Source organism: Triticum urartu, chromosome 6A, assembly GCF_056163025.1.
Source record: "Triticum urartu cultivar PI428250 chromosome 6A, HENAU_Tu73, whole genome shotgun sequence".
NCBI classification, from domain to species: domain Eukaryota; kingdom Viridiplantae; phylum Streptophyta; class Magnoliopsida; order Poales; family Poaceae; genus Triticum; species Triticum urartu.
The window spans coordinates 515,568,612-515,582,789 of record NC_141878.1 but is presented as its reverse complement, the minus strand read 5'-3'; the positions used below and the strand labels follow the sequence as shown (position 1 = coordinate 515,582,789).

Genomic DNA, 14,178 nt, shown 5'->3' with positions numbered 1-14,178 from the left:
AGGACTAGGCTTGAAGAGTACCCGACATTAAAAATCTTAGTACTCATGCTTAAAGGCTGTGTGCGTCACTAGTTGGTGTAGAGGCCGGTAAGAGAAATTCTGCCCCTAATTTTAAGGGGAGTGAGACTAGGTCAAGTGGTTGGGGAAGTGAATGTAAATTTAGGTTCCTACTTATTCTTGAGGACTAGGCTTTTTTGGTACTCATGTATTTGTCCTTGAGGATGGCACTCATGCTTAAAAGGACGTGCGCATTCTTCGTTGGTGTAGAGGCCGGCGAAAAATTACCCCCCCCCCCCCCCCTAATAATATATATAGAATATCTACTCTTACGGTTTGTGTAACACCATCTATTAGTGTAAAATGTGTAATCTTATACTAATGTAAAATGTGTAGTATTTTTCATACGGAAAAGTGTAAATATGTAATTTGTTGTAACTAGCTCTACACCAGCAGCTTTCCTAGCACTCAAATATAGACTTGGTTATGTCTTAGTCGATGCTATATTTGTAAGATGTTAAATTAAGATCCATGTAAATTTTTCTTTTTAGTTTTCTTTCTTGCATATTATGTCATTTGACCGAGACTTGGTTAAGTTTCAGTCAACTAAGACCTAGCCACACCCTTTTTCTAAACCCAATAATATTTAGGATGTCATCCAACAGATACCCAATCTTCCCCTATATACATACCACGTGAGCCCGCCAGTGCCAATGACTGCTGGACCATCGGCAATACTCGCCCGACCGCCACCAGGCCACCACGTTGCCTCTTCACGTCACCGCCGCTACCCGCTAGACCACCAAACTGTTGCCATCGCGCTTATTACCGCACCGCCCGTGTCGGGCCCCCAGCCCACCGTGTCATCGGTGTCTTCGTGCATGAGAGAGAGAGAGAGAGAGAGAGAGAGAGAGAGAGTTGACAGGTGAGAGACATATGTTAGATTAATTATAGAGAAAGTTGTATTGGAGATTTGCTAGGAGCGCACCTGTGAAATCTAATAAATTTATTGGAAGAGTCCCAATGCACATTCATAGGGATGGTTTTTTTGAAAAGCTATTGGAGATGCTCTAATCCATCATTTGATTCCGTTGGCATGATTTCTAATGGGTTGGTTCCAGTTGTAAGTGCACTAATTACAATTTCTAATATGATCAAAATGATTCAGAAATTTCTAGATAAATACTTGCTACATATACAATTTAATGGTTTTTTTATTGATTTTTGAAACATAAACGATTGAGCCAATAAACCGCCAATATCTCAAAATAAGTTAATTTTTTTCCTCAAATAAGCATTGGTTATATATACAATTTATTGATTTTTTTTGTATTTTATTAAATGTTAACTTCTAAACCAAAATTTGTAATGAGCAACTAAAACTACGGATACTTGCAAGCGGGATCCACTCGTTAGGAATCATGTCCGCATAATCAAACTATGGATTAGAACTAGCTGCAACATATATTATACCAATATATGTGGCATTTTGTGCAACAAAGCTAAAGGAAAGGTGTTTTTATGTAAAATCAACCTTAACAGTTTGGTTTGATTTGTTTCTGAAGCTCCTTGTGGTTTTCAACGTCTTATAACAATGGTTTAAATAATATTCGAAACGAAAAGAAAAACAGTAAACGGAGGATTCCAGACCCAGGTCTTTGATTTCTGACGGCAAAAAGCCCAAACCTGGGTTGAATGGTAAGAATTTCCTCTTGTCCTGTTGGCAAACCTTGTGAATTACGTAATTCCTGAAAGCCATCGTGCATCACTAGCTCTGAAGTCAGCTTCATCAGGTGTTCGATTACTTCAACTGAAAGTCCCCTGTGAACCAAGAAGATCACTAATTAATTAATTGCATCTCTGAACAACCGTAGGGAGCAGAGAAGCAGTCAGCTGTCTCTCTCGACACAGACAGGACTGCACACGACAAAAAACAAATGATGGGCAAAGTCATAGGTCAGGGTCAGCGTTTTGACCTGAATCTTGGCCTCCGATTTGGCCTGCACTGCAGCGGCTCAAATCAGATGAGATTAATTGGGCCATGAAAATTGTCAGCCGTGGACAAATCTTGCCGCGCTGGCTGAAGAATCCGAGCTCCCCATCTTTGCTTCTGAACATTGATAAAAAGAAGAAGCAAAGAGACCGAACCAAACCAAATCCAACAATTAAATCGTGCATGAGTCATACTTTCTCCAATACCGTCTGTCAATCAATCAAGAAGGAAAGAAGAAGAGAAACCACAGAAGCACAGATGTTTTTTCTACAGAACACACAAACTATTCCATCGATCAACAATCAAACATATGTTTGTTTGGAGTCGAGAAAGAGACCAAGAAGTTTCAGCTTACAACTACTTAACAATGAAAGACTGGCATAAACAAGACGTCAACAAAACACTACAGTTTCGACCAAGAACACGGTAACGAACACACGATCTCCATATATACCAGATTTCAGCACCGATCACTATGCGAAATCCTGCGCAAACCCTCCCGTTCCTGCTGGAATCACAGAATTGAGCACCGATCACTGGGCCCAACCATGTCGGGGGCCATCTCGCCCTCAGAGGACGCGCTCCCGCTCCCACCCGGCGAAGCCGTCGCAGCGGCAGACTCCGCCCGGTCATGGTTGCCGTTGTTGCCGTCCCCGCCTCCCACCGCAGACACCACCGTGCTGTCCGGCGAACCCTCGGCGTTCACCGGCGCCGCCTCTCCTGGGGAGCCGCTCGCCGGGGGCACCGCCCGACTGCGCTCGTAGTGCTCCGCGGCCACGCTGGCGAGGAACTCGTCGAGCGAGAACTGAGGGGCCTTGGCCCCCGCGTCGGGATGGCAATCGGCGTTGGAGCCGCCGAAGTACGTCTGCTGCTGCTGCATCATGAACGCCATCGTCCATTGCTGCTGCTGGCGCATCATGACCGCCATCTGCTGCTGCATCCAGAGGTATTCCTCCAGGTTTTGTTCAAGCACCCGCTTCTCGAGCATCTCATCCGTCTCTGGCTGCTTCTGCATCTGAGGGACGACCGGCGGCGGGTTCGCTGCTTGGCCGGCCGGGCACGAAGGCCGCGTCACCATTGTCTGGTTCTGACCGTACGGCGGCGGCCGCACCTGCCAGTCGAACGCCACCTGCTGCTGCTGCGGCACCGGCATCTGCCCGTTGTACGCCGCCGGCTGCCGTGTCATCATCGGCACCTGACCGTTGTACGCCCCCTGCTGCTGCGTCACCGGCATCTGACCGTTGTACGCCGTTTGCGATGTCATCATCGGCACCTGACCGTTGTACGCCACCTGCTGCCGCGGTGCCTGCACCTGGCCGTTGTTGTATGGCACCGGCGTCGGTGCGCCAGCTTGATACCCCATGGGCTGCCCTGATCCATCGTGGTATTCCATCATCCCGAATGGAGCTTGCATGCCGTCGGTTTGCAGGCGGTTTGAGCGGCGACCCCGCTTCTTCTTCGCGGCGGCGGGGTTGCGCAGCTGCTGGCCCTCCGACACGGGCCTCTTGCCCGCCTGTTTCTCCGAGAGCTTTGGAGGAAGCTCCGCCGTCTCCCCTTCGTCGTCGCTCTCCACCAGCTCGGCGTTGCTGGGGCCTGCCTCATCGTCATTGTTCCGTTTTTTTCTGCCGACCGGCGCCGGGTAAATCTTGTACATCACGTATCTGTCCAACTGCATGCATCCAATCCAATCAAAGTCAAAGTAATCACTTCTCTAAATCAGATGATTTTTAGGTCGGTCCAATCCGTACATATGCCTCAATCAAATGAGAGTAAGCACTTGTCTAAATCCATCAAGGCTTGAAGAAAAGTGTTCTAAGGAAGGGTCAAATGTTTCTTAATATGGCCTGCCTATTTCAAGTGAACTGAGATTGAGTCTTGATTCAGAAAAGTGCTGCACTTTGGTAAATCTATCGAGGACCTAAAAGAAAATTCTAGCAAAACTATTTTCAATTTGCCCACCACAAATTCCCGCAAAAATATACCAAGACTTATAATATGTCTATTGGAGACTTAAAAGAAAACTTTCAATTCTAGCAAAACATATTGAGATTTAATATGTGAAATTCCCGTAAAAACAATTTTGTACAAAATATTTGGATTTGCGAAGTAAAATAGCATCATTAGATCTAAACCACATTTTTTATAATTTACTACTCAAACTAGTGGTATCCGATTGTCTATTGGAAACCTAAATCAAGAAGCTATGTCTACAATTTTTTTGCGGGCAGTCTACATTTTTATTTATTGAGTTGTTTTGCAAATTCATTCAAATTCAAATAAAAAATTGCAAAAAATCATATAAAAAATTCATGGATTTGTCTGAAAATAATTTCTAAATTTTCAAAAGAATTCAGAAATTCGACTATATTGAGGGTCACATAATTTTTTTCCCTTTTGAAGTTCTAAACCTTGGTCGTGTCTACAATTTCATGAAAACCCTCGGTGAATATCCACACCACAGACTAAACCCCGTCCTCACCGTGAGGTATGATTTAATCCTAAGCAAGACATACATGCTACTAGATTTATGTTGGCCACTAGTAGAATTTATTTTGTCTCCTGCGATTTGTGCATGAGATGTTTAATTGTTGACGAACTTAGCATCAATAGATTTGCAATGAAGATGTTTCATCATGATATAAAATTTCATAATGTATTAAGATAAATCTACAACAAACCAGTGGTCAATAATTGTCTATTGGAGACCATGTTTAAATCAAGAAGTTTTGGTACATATTTTTTTATCTAGTTGTTTAAATGCAAAACTATTCAAATAAAAATAAAATATCATTAATTTCTCCAAAAATAATTCCAAGTTTTCAAAAGAATCCATAATTTTTGACTATTTTGAGGGTAACAGAAATTTTTGCCCTTTCGAAATTTGGTTGTGTCTAGTGTCTACAAAGTCATAAAAACCCTCTGTGAACATACACACCACGGACTAATCCTGGTCTTCACCGCCAAATATGATTTAATCCTAAGCAAGGCATGCATGCTAGATTTTTCTTCTTCGATATGATTTAATCCTCTTAGCGACGTGTTTAATAGTTGACGAACCCTAGCAACATGTTCGACATTCTTGAGAAAGAAATCATATCTATTGCCCGCGAACGGAATCGATTGTTGATAATCTAGAAATCAGCTTGAGACGAATTACTTTTAGCAAACAAGAAAGAAAGAAAAAAAAACAAGTCGAAACGGTAATGTGGTTTGAATCTCGGAGGAGAAAACTCACCGTGGGTCCGCCAGGGCCGCCCTTCTCGGGGAGCTTGATCTCGTACTCCGGGACGGTGAGCTCCTGCATGAGCCAGCCGGACTTCTTCTCCTTCTCCCCGCGGCCCCGGAAGTAGAAGTAGGCGAGGCCGCTCTTGCAGTACTTGGTGGTGCCGTCGCCGGCCACTCTCTCCTCCTTGCGGACGTCGCCGCCGCCCCTCTCGTCCGTCTTGCCCGTCGACGCCTTCCACCGCCCGAGGCGGTCCTTGGTGTCCCGCCGCGGCCTCGCCCCGTTCTTGTACTTGCGCTCCCTCGGCGACAGGAAGTAGAAGCTTCTGCCGGCCTGGCCCCGGTCCATGTACTTGCCTGCAAATCCACGGACGCAAGAAAGCAAGAAACGATCGCCAAGAACCATCAAGAAGGTGCAAGATGATCCATCGATCGTCAGGCGGCGGAAACCGACGGGAGAAGTAGAACGAACGTACTTGTGAGCCCGTCCGGGTGGCACTGGTAGACGGTGTCCTCGATGATGGCGTTGTTGGGGACGTACGCCCTGCCCTGGAGCTTGGGGAGCAGGTAGTACCTGATCATCTCGTCCTCGGTCGGCATGAACCGGAACCCCGGCGGGGGACGGAACATACCGTCGCCTCCTCCATGGCCACCGTCCCAGCCGCCGTGCATCTCCTCCTCCTCGTCTGCCCCGGCGACGATCTCCTCCGCCGCCGTGTCTCCAGCTCCGACGACGATCGTCTTCTCCTCCTCCCCGTCCCCTTCTTCCGCTGCCATGTCGGCGAGTCGAGGTGCTGGAGGTTGGAAAGGAGAGGACATCGTCTCGGTCCCGTGGCGTGCTACAATCGATCTGTTCTTGCCTTTCTTGGCCGCAGGCTGCGTTATGTAGGAGTACTACTGGGGATTGACCTATCCTGTTTCTTGAAGCCGCATCCAATACAGACTCGAGTTCATTACGAACACGGATTCAGAAACAGAATACAATACCTTTCTCAATAAATAAACAGTACTTTTTTCTTAGGGGTAAAAAAAGTACTTTTTTGAAAAAAAAAACAGTACTCCAACGTGGGAATTAGTCTTTTTTTTAGAAACACGTGGGAATTAGTCAGTCCAGTATCGATGGGTACCTACTGGGCCGGCCACAACGTGGTAACCCTCGCCAGAAAGGTAGCTACAGGGCCGGCCCATTTCCGTCTTTTTTTCGGCTGTTTTCGATCAATTCGCTCGGTCTCGCTTCTTTCGTTTTTTTATTTTCTTTTTTGTTTTGATTTTTTGTCTCTTTACCTGTTTTCTTCATTTTCCTTATTTTCTTCATTTTTTCACCTGTTGTTTGTTTCTAGTTTTTCTTTTCTTTCTTTGTTTCTTTCTCGGGGTTTAATGGTTTGCTTTTACTTCTTTTTCACTTTCTTCATTTTCAATGGTTTTCTTCGGGGGGGGGGGGGGGGGGGGTTCATTCGGTTTTTCACAATTTTCAACTTGTGCACTGATATTCTTCAGTTTTCATGTTCTTCTTTATTTTTCGTTTTTCCTTTTATTGGGTTTCTTCATATATCTTGTTTCCTTATTGATTTTCATTGGTTTCTTTTTTGTTCAACACACTTCAAATTTCTACTGTACACGTTCAACATTTTTCGTATACATCGGAAACATATTTTATATACACATTTAACATTTTGAAATACATAATTAACATTTTTTATAAATTATATTTTTTGATGCCTACTTTTCCCCATACACATTGTACTTTTTGGTATATATCTAATACAGGTTTAATATTTTTCAGATACAATATGAACTCTTTTTTTAATACATGGTCAACATTTCAAAATACACAATAATTTTTTTTAATGGCAACAATTAAAAAATCACACTCAATATAAATTTTTCGTATACATGTTTAACATTTTTTAAATACATAATTGTGATTTTTAAATATATGTTTTAGATGTCTACTTTTGTTTAATGTCATTGTAAATTTTTAGTATACACCAGGAGCATTTCTTAAATACATGATCAAACATTTTTATGTACACATTGTATTTTTTCTATATATTTTTGTATACATGACAAACCATTTTTCTACACACATTTCACATTTTTCAAATGCTTGGTTAACATTTGCTAGATACACGATAAAGTTTTCTTGTACACATTGTACATTTAGTGCATACATTTTCATATACATGAGAAATATCTTTTCTATACACATTTAACATTTTTCAAATGCTTGGTTAACTTTTTTTGAATGTTTTATATTTTTTGTAATATATATATTTGGTTTGCGACCTATGGGCCGGCCCATTTAAGGAGGCACGTGATGCGAGCACACTCTAGGTCTTTATAAGCGAGAAATAGCGTTGCTCCTTCAATGTACCTTGTTTGGGGTTGAGAGCAACTCTAACTCGTGATAAAAGAATCTCCTACAGAACTACTCCAATTTTTTGTTAACTTAAGCCCACTTGTCGGTTTCCTGATTGGGCCAAAGCCCGTGCCTCTCCTACAAATGTCTTATCCCAAACCCTCCCACAAACCGTAGTTCCGCGTAAGAACTTTCCTCCTTCCAACTACCCCGTGCGGCCGCCGACGAGTTTGTCGTCCTATGATTTCGCCGCCTTCCATGGCCTGGACCGAGCTTCGCCGGTGGGACCCACTAGCGGCAACAAGATGAGGAGGGGTAGGGAAGGTGGTGGCGATGGCTCAGATGGTCAAAGTGTTGGGGAACGTAGTATTTCAAAAAAATTCCTATGATCACGCAAGATCTATCTAGGAGAAGCATAGCAACGAGCGGGGAGAGTGTGTCCACGTACCCTCGTAGACTGAAAGCGGAAGCGTTAAGTAACGCGGTTGATGTAGTCGAACGTCTTCGCGATCCAACCAATCAAGTACCGAACGCACGGCACCTCCGCGATCTGCACATGTTCAGCTCGGTGACGTCCCTAGAACTCTAGATCCAGCTGAGGCCGAGCGAGAGTTCCGTCAGCACGACGGCGTGATGATGGTGAATATGAAGTTACTGGCGCAGGGCTTCGCCTAAGCACTACGACGATATGACCGAGGTGTTAACTGTGGAGGGGGACGCCGCACACGGCTAGGAACAATTGATGTGTGGTATAGGGGTGCCCTCCCCACGTATATAAAGGAGGGAGAGGGAGGGAGGCAGCCTAGGGCGCGCCCAAGTAGGAGGAATCCTATTTGGGCACCTAGTCCAATTCGGCCCGCCCTTACCATATTTGGACAAAGGGGAAAGGAAGGAGGGTGAGGGGAAGGAAGTAGGAGTCCTACTTCATACTTTCCTTTTCCTCCTCTCCTTTCCATTTCTCCTCATGTGCACTATAGGGGGCGCACCATCCCCTTGTGGGCTGATGTGTTTCCTTAATTGGCCCATAAAGCCCACATCTTTGCCGGGGGTTGCCCGGAACCCCTTCCGATGACCCGGTATCACCCGGAACGCTTCCGGTGTCCGAATATAGCCTTCCAATATATGAATCTTTATCTCTCGACCATTTCGAGACTCCTTGTCATGTCCGTGATCTCATCTGGGACTCCGAACAAACTTCGGTCATCAAATCACATAATTCATAATACAAATCGTCATCGAACGTTAAGCGTGCGGACCCTACGGGTTCGAGAACTATGTAGACGTGACTGAGACACATCTCCGGTCATATTGGCTCCTACATATTCTACGAAGATCTTTATCGGTCAAACCGCATAACAACATACGTTGTTCCCTTTGTCATCGGTATGTTACTTGCCCGAGATTCGATCATCGGTATCCTCATACCTAGTTCAATCTCGTTACCGACAAGTCTCTTTACTCGTTCCATAATGCATCATCCCGCAACTAACTCATTAGTCACATTGCTTGCAAGGCTTATAGTGATGTGCATTACCGAGAGGGCCTAGAGATACCTCTCCGATACACGGAGTGAAAAATCCTAATCTTGATCTATGCCTACCCAACAAACACCTTCGGAGACACATGTAGAGCACCTTTATAATCACCCAGTTACGTTGTGACGTTTGATAGCACACAAGGTGTTCCTCCAGTATTCGGGAGTTGCATAATCTCATAGTCAGAGGAACATGTATAAGTCATGAAGAAAGCAATAGCAATAAAACTTAACGATCATAATGCTAAGCTAACAGATGGGTATTGTCCATCACATCATTTTCCTAATTATGTGACCCCGTTCATCAAATGACAACACATGTCTATGGTTAGGAAGCATAACCATCTTTGATAAACGAGCTAGTCAAGTAGAGGCATACTAGGGACACTTATGTTTTGTCTATGTATTCACACATGTGCTAAGTTTTCGGTTAATACAATTCTAGCATGAATAATAAACATTTATCATGAAATAAGGAAATAAATAATAACTTTATTATTGTCTCTAGGGCATATTTCCTTCAGTCTCCCACTTGCACTAGAGTCAATAATCTAGTTCACATCGCCATGTGATTTAACACCAATAGTTCACATCACCATGTGATTAATACCCATAGTTCACATTGCCATGTGACCAACACTCAAAGGGTTTACTAGAGTCAATAATCTAGTTCACATCGCTATGTGATTAACACCCAAGAGCACTAAGGTGTGATCATGTTTTGCTTGTGAGATAAATTTTAGTCTACGGGTCTGTAACATTCAGATTCGTATGTATTTTGAAAATTCCTATGTCTACAATACTCTGCACGGAGCTACTCTAGCTAATTTGCTCCCACTTTCAATATGTATCTAGATCGAGACTCAGAGTCATCCAGATCGGTGTCAAAGCTTGCATCGACGTAATTCTTTACGGCGAACTCTTTATTACCTCTATAACCGAGAAATATTTCCTTAGTTTTCTAAGAATAATTTTGACCGCTGTCCAGTGATCTACTCCGAGATCACTATTTTACTCCCTTGCGAAACTCAGGGTAGGGTATACAATAGGTCTGGTACATAGCATGGAATACTTTATAGAACCTATGGCTAAGGCATAGGGAATGACTTCTCATTCTCTTTCTATTTTCTGCCATGGTCGGGTTTTGAGTCTTTACTCAACTTCACACCTTGTAACATAGGCAAGAACCCTTTATTTGACTGATCCATTTTGAACTTCTTCAAAATTTTATCAAGGTATGTGCTTTGTGAATGTCCAATTAAGCGTCTTGATCTATCTCTATAGATCTTGATGCCCAATATATAAGCAGCTTCACCGAGGTCTTTCATTGAAAAACTCCTTTCAAACACTCCTTTATGCTTTCCAGAAAATTCTACATCATTTCCGATCAACAATATGTCTTTCACATATACTTATCAGAAAACTGTAGTGCTCCCACTCACTCTCTTGTAAATACAGGCTTCACCGCAAGTCTGTATAAATCTATATGCTTTGATCAACTCATCAAAGCGTATATTCCAACTCCGAGATGCTTGCACCAGCCCATAGATGGATCGCTGGAGCTTGCACACTTTGTTAGCACCTTTAGGGTTAACAAAACCTTCTTGTTTTATCATATACAACTCTTCTTTAAGAAATCCATTAAGGAATGCAATTTTGACATCCATTTGCCAGATTTCATCAAATGTGGCAATTGCTAACATGATTCGGACAGACTTAAGCATCGCTACGAGTGAGAAAATCTCATCGTAGTCAACACCTTGAACTTGTCGAAAACTTTTTGTGATAATTCAAGCTTTGTAGATAGTAACACTACTATCAGCGTCTGTCTTTCTCTTGAAGATTCATTTATTCTTACTGTCTCGCCGATCATCGGGCAAGTCAATCAGAGTCCATAGTTTGTTCTCATACATGGATCCCATCTCAGATTTTATGGCCTCAAGCCATTTCGCGGGATCTGGGCTCATCATCGCTTCCTCATAGTTCGTAGGTTCATCATGGTCTATTAACATGACTTCCAGAACAGGATTACCGTACCACTCTGGTGCGGATTGTACCTAGGTTGACCTACGAGGTTCGGTAGTAACTTGATCTGAAGTTTCATGATCATCATCATTAACTTCCTCACTAATTCATGTAGGCATCACTAGAACTGATTTTAGTGATGAGCTACTTTCCAATTCGAGAGAAGGTACAATTACCTCATCAAGTTCTACTTTCCTCCCACTCACTTCTTTCGAGAGAAATTCCTTCTCTAGAAAGGATCCATTCTCAGCAACGAATATCTTGCCTTCGGATCTATGATAGAAGGTGTACCCAACAGTCTCCTTTGGGTATCCTATGAAGACACATTTTTCTGACTTGGGGTTCGAGCTTATCAGGTTGAAGCTTTTTCACATAAGCATTGTAGCCCCAAACTTTAAGAAACAACAGCTTAGATTTCTTGCTAAATTATAGTTCATACGGTGTCGCCTCAACGGATTTAGATGGTTCCATATTTAACGTGAATGCAGCTGTCTCTAATGCATAACTCCAAAACGATAATGGTAAATCAGTAAGAGACATCATAGATCGCACCATATCCAATAAAGTACGGTTACGACGTTCAGACACACCATTATGACATGGTGTTCCAGGTGGCGTGAGTTGTGAAACTATTCCACATTGTTTCAAATGAAGACCGAACTCATAACTCAAATATTCACCTCCACGATCAGATCATAGAAACTTTATTTTCTTGTTAAGATGATTTTCCACTTCACTCTAAAATTCTTTGAACTTTTCAAATATTTCAGACTTATGCTTCATTAAGTAGATATAACCATATCTGCTTAAATCATCTGTGAAGGTAAGAAAATAACGATACCCGCCACGAGCTTCAATACTCATTGGACCACATACATCGGTACGTATTGTTTCCAATAAGTCAGTAGCTCGTTCCATTCTTCCGAAGAACGGAGTTTTAGTCATCTTGCCCATGAGGCACGGTTCGCAAGCACCAAGTGACTCATAATCAAGTGATTCAAAAATCCCATCAGCATGGAGTTTCTTCATGCGCTTTATACCGATATGACCTAAACGGCAGTGCCACAAATAAGTTGCACTATCATTATTAACTTTGCATCTTTTGGCTTCAATATTATGAATATGTGTATGACCATCGAAGGTTTTATTCATGTAAACAGAACAACAATTATTATCTGACTTTAAATGAATAACCGTATTGCAATAAACATGATCAAATCATATTCATGCTCAACGCAAACACCAAATAACATTTACTTAGCTTTCAACACTAATCCCAAAAGTATAAGGAGTGTGCGATGATGATCATCTCAATCTTGGAACCACTTCCAACACACATCGTCACTTCACCCTTAACTAGTCTCAGTTCATTCCGCAACTCCCGTTTTGAGTTACTAATCTTAGCAACTGAACCGGTATCAAATACCCAGGGGTTGCTATGAACACTAGTAAAGTATACATCAATAATCTGTATATCAAATATACCTTTGTTCACTTCGCCATCCTTCTTATCCGCCAAATATTTGGGGTAATTCCGCTTCTAATGGCCATTCCCTTTGCAGTAGAAGCACTCAGTTTCAGGCTTAGTTCCAGCTTTGAGCTTCGTCATGGGAGTGGCAACTTGCTTGCCATTCTTCTTGAAGTTCCCTTTCTATCCCTTTGCCCTTTTACTTGAAACTAGTTGTCTTGTCAACCATCAACACTTGATGCTTTTTCTTGATTTTTACCTTCGCCGATTTCAGCATCGCGAAGAGCTCGGGAATCGTTTTCGTCATCCCTTGCATATTATAGTTCGTCACGAAGTTCTATTAGCTTGGTGATAGTGACTAGAGAACACTATCAATCACTATATTATCTGGAGGATTAACTTTCACTTGATTCAAGCGATTGTAGTACCCAGACAATCTGAGCACATGCTCGCTGGTTGAGCTATTCTCCTCCATCTTGTAGGCAAAGTACTATCAGAGGTCTCATACCTCTCGACACGGGCATGAGTCTGAAATACTAATTTCAACTCTTGGAACATCTTATATGCTCCATGACGTTCAAAACTTTTTGAAATCCCGGTTTTAAGCCGTAAAGCATGGTGCACTAAACTATCAAGTAGTCATCATATCGAGCTTGCCAAACGTTCATAACGTTTGCATATACTCCTGCAATAGGTCTGTCACCTAGCGGTGCATCATGGACATAATTCTTCTGTGCAGCAATGAGGATAATCCTCAGATCACGTATCTAGTCCGCATCATTGCTACTATCATCTTTCAACTTAGTTTTCTCTAGGAACATATCAAAAATAAAGCAGGGGAGCTATAAGCAAGCTATTGATCTACAACATAGATATGAAAATACTATCAGGACTAAGTTCATGATAAATTAAAGTTCAATTAATCATATTACTTAAGAACTCCCACTTAGATTGACATCCCTCTAGTCATCTAAATGACCGCATGATCCAAATCAACTAAACCATGTCCGATCATCACATGAGATGGAGTAGTTTTCAATGGTGAACATCACTATGTTGATCATATCTACTATATGATTCACGCTCGACCTTTCGGTCTCATTGTTCGAGGCCATATATGCATATGCTAGGCTCGTCAACTTTAACCCGAGTATTCTGCGTGTGCAAAACTGGCTTGCACCCGTTGTATGTGACTGTAGAGCTTATCACACTCGATCATCACATGGTGTCTCGGCACGACGAACTGTAGCAACTGTGCATACTCAGGGAGAACACTTATACCTTGAAATTTAGTGAGAGATCATCTTATAATGCTACCGCCGTACTAAGCAAAATAAGATGCATAAAGGATAAATATCACATGCAATCAATATAAGTGATATGATATGGCCATCAACATCTTGTGCCTTTGATCTCTATCTCCAATGCACCGTCATGATCACCATCATCATTGGCTTGACACCTTGATCTCCATCGAAGTATCGTCGTCGTCTCGCCAACTATTGCTTGTACGAATATCGCTACCGCTTAGTGATAAAGTAAAGCAATTACATGGCGATCGCATTTCATACAATAAAGCG

The 14,178-nt window shown here is 42.6% G+C and overlaps 1 pseudogene; it reads right to left on the bottom strand.

Annotated features, from left to right (window-relative positions):
• Positions 1 to 2,346: 2,346 nt before the first annotated feature.
• On the bottom strand, positions 2,347 to 6,050 carry LOC125512546 (uncharacterized; annotated as a pseudogene).
• Between the last annotated feature and the right edge of the window lie 8,128 nt (positions 6,051 to 14,178).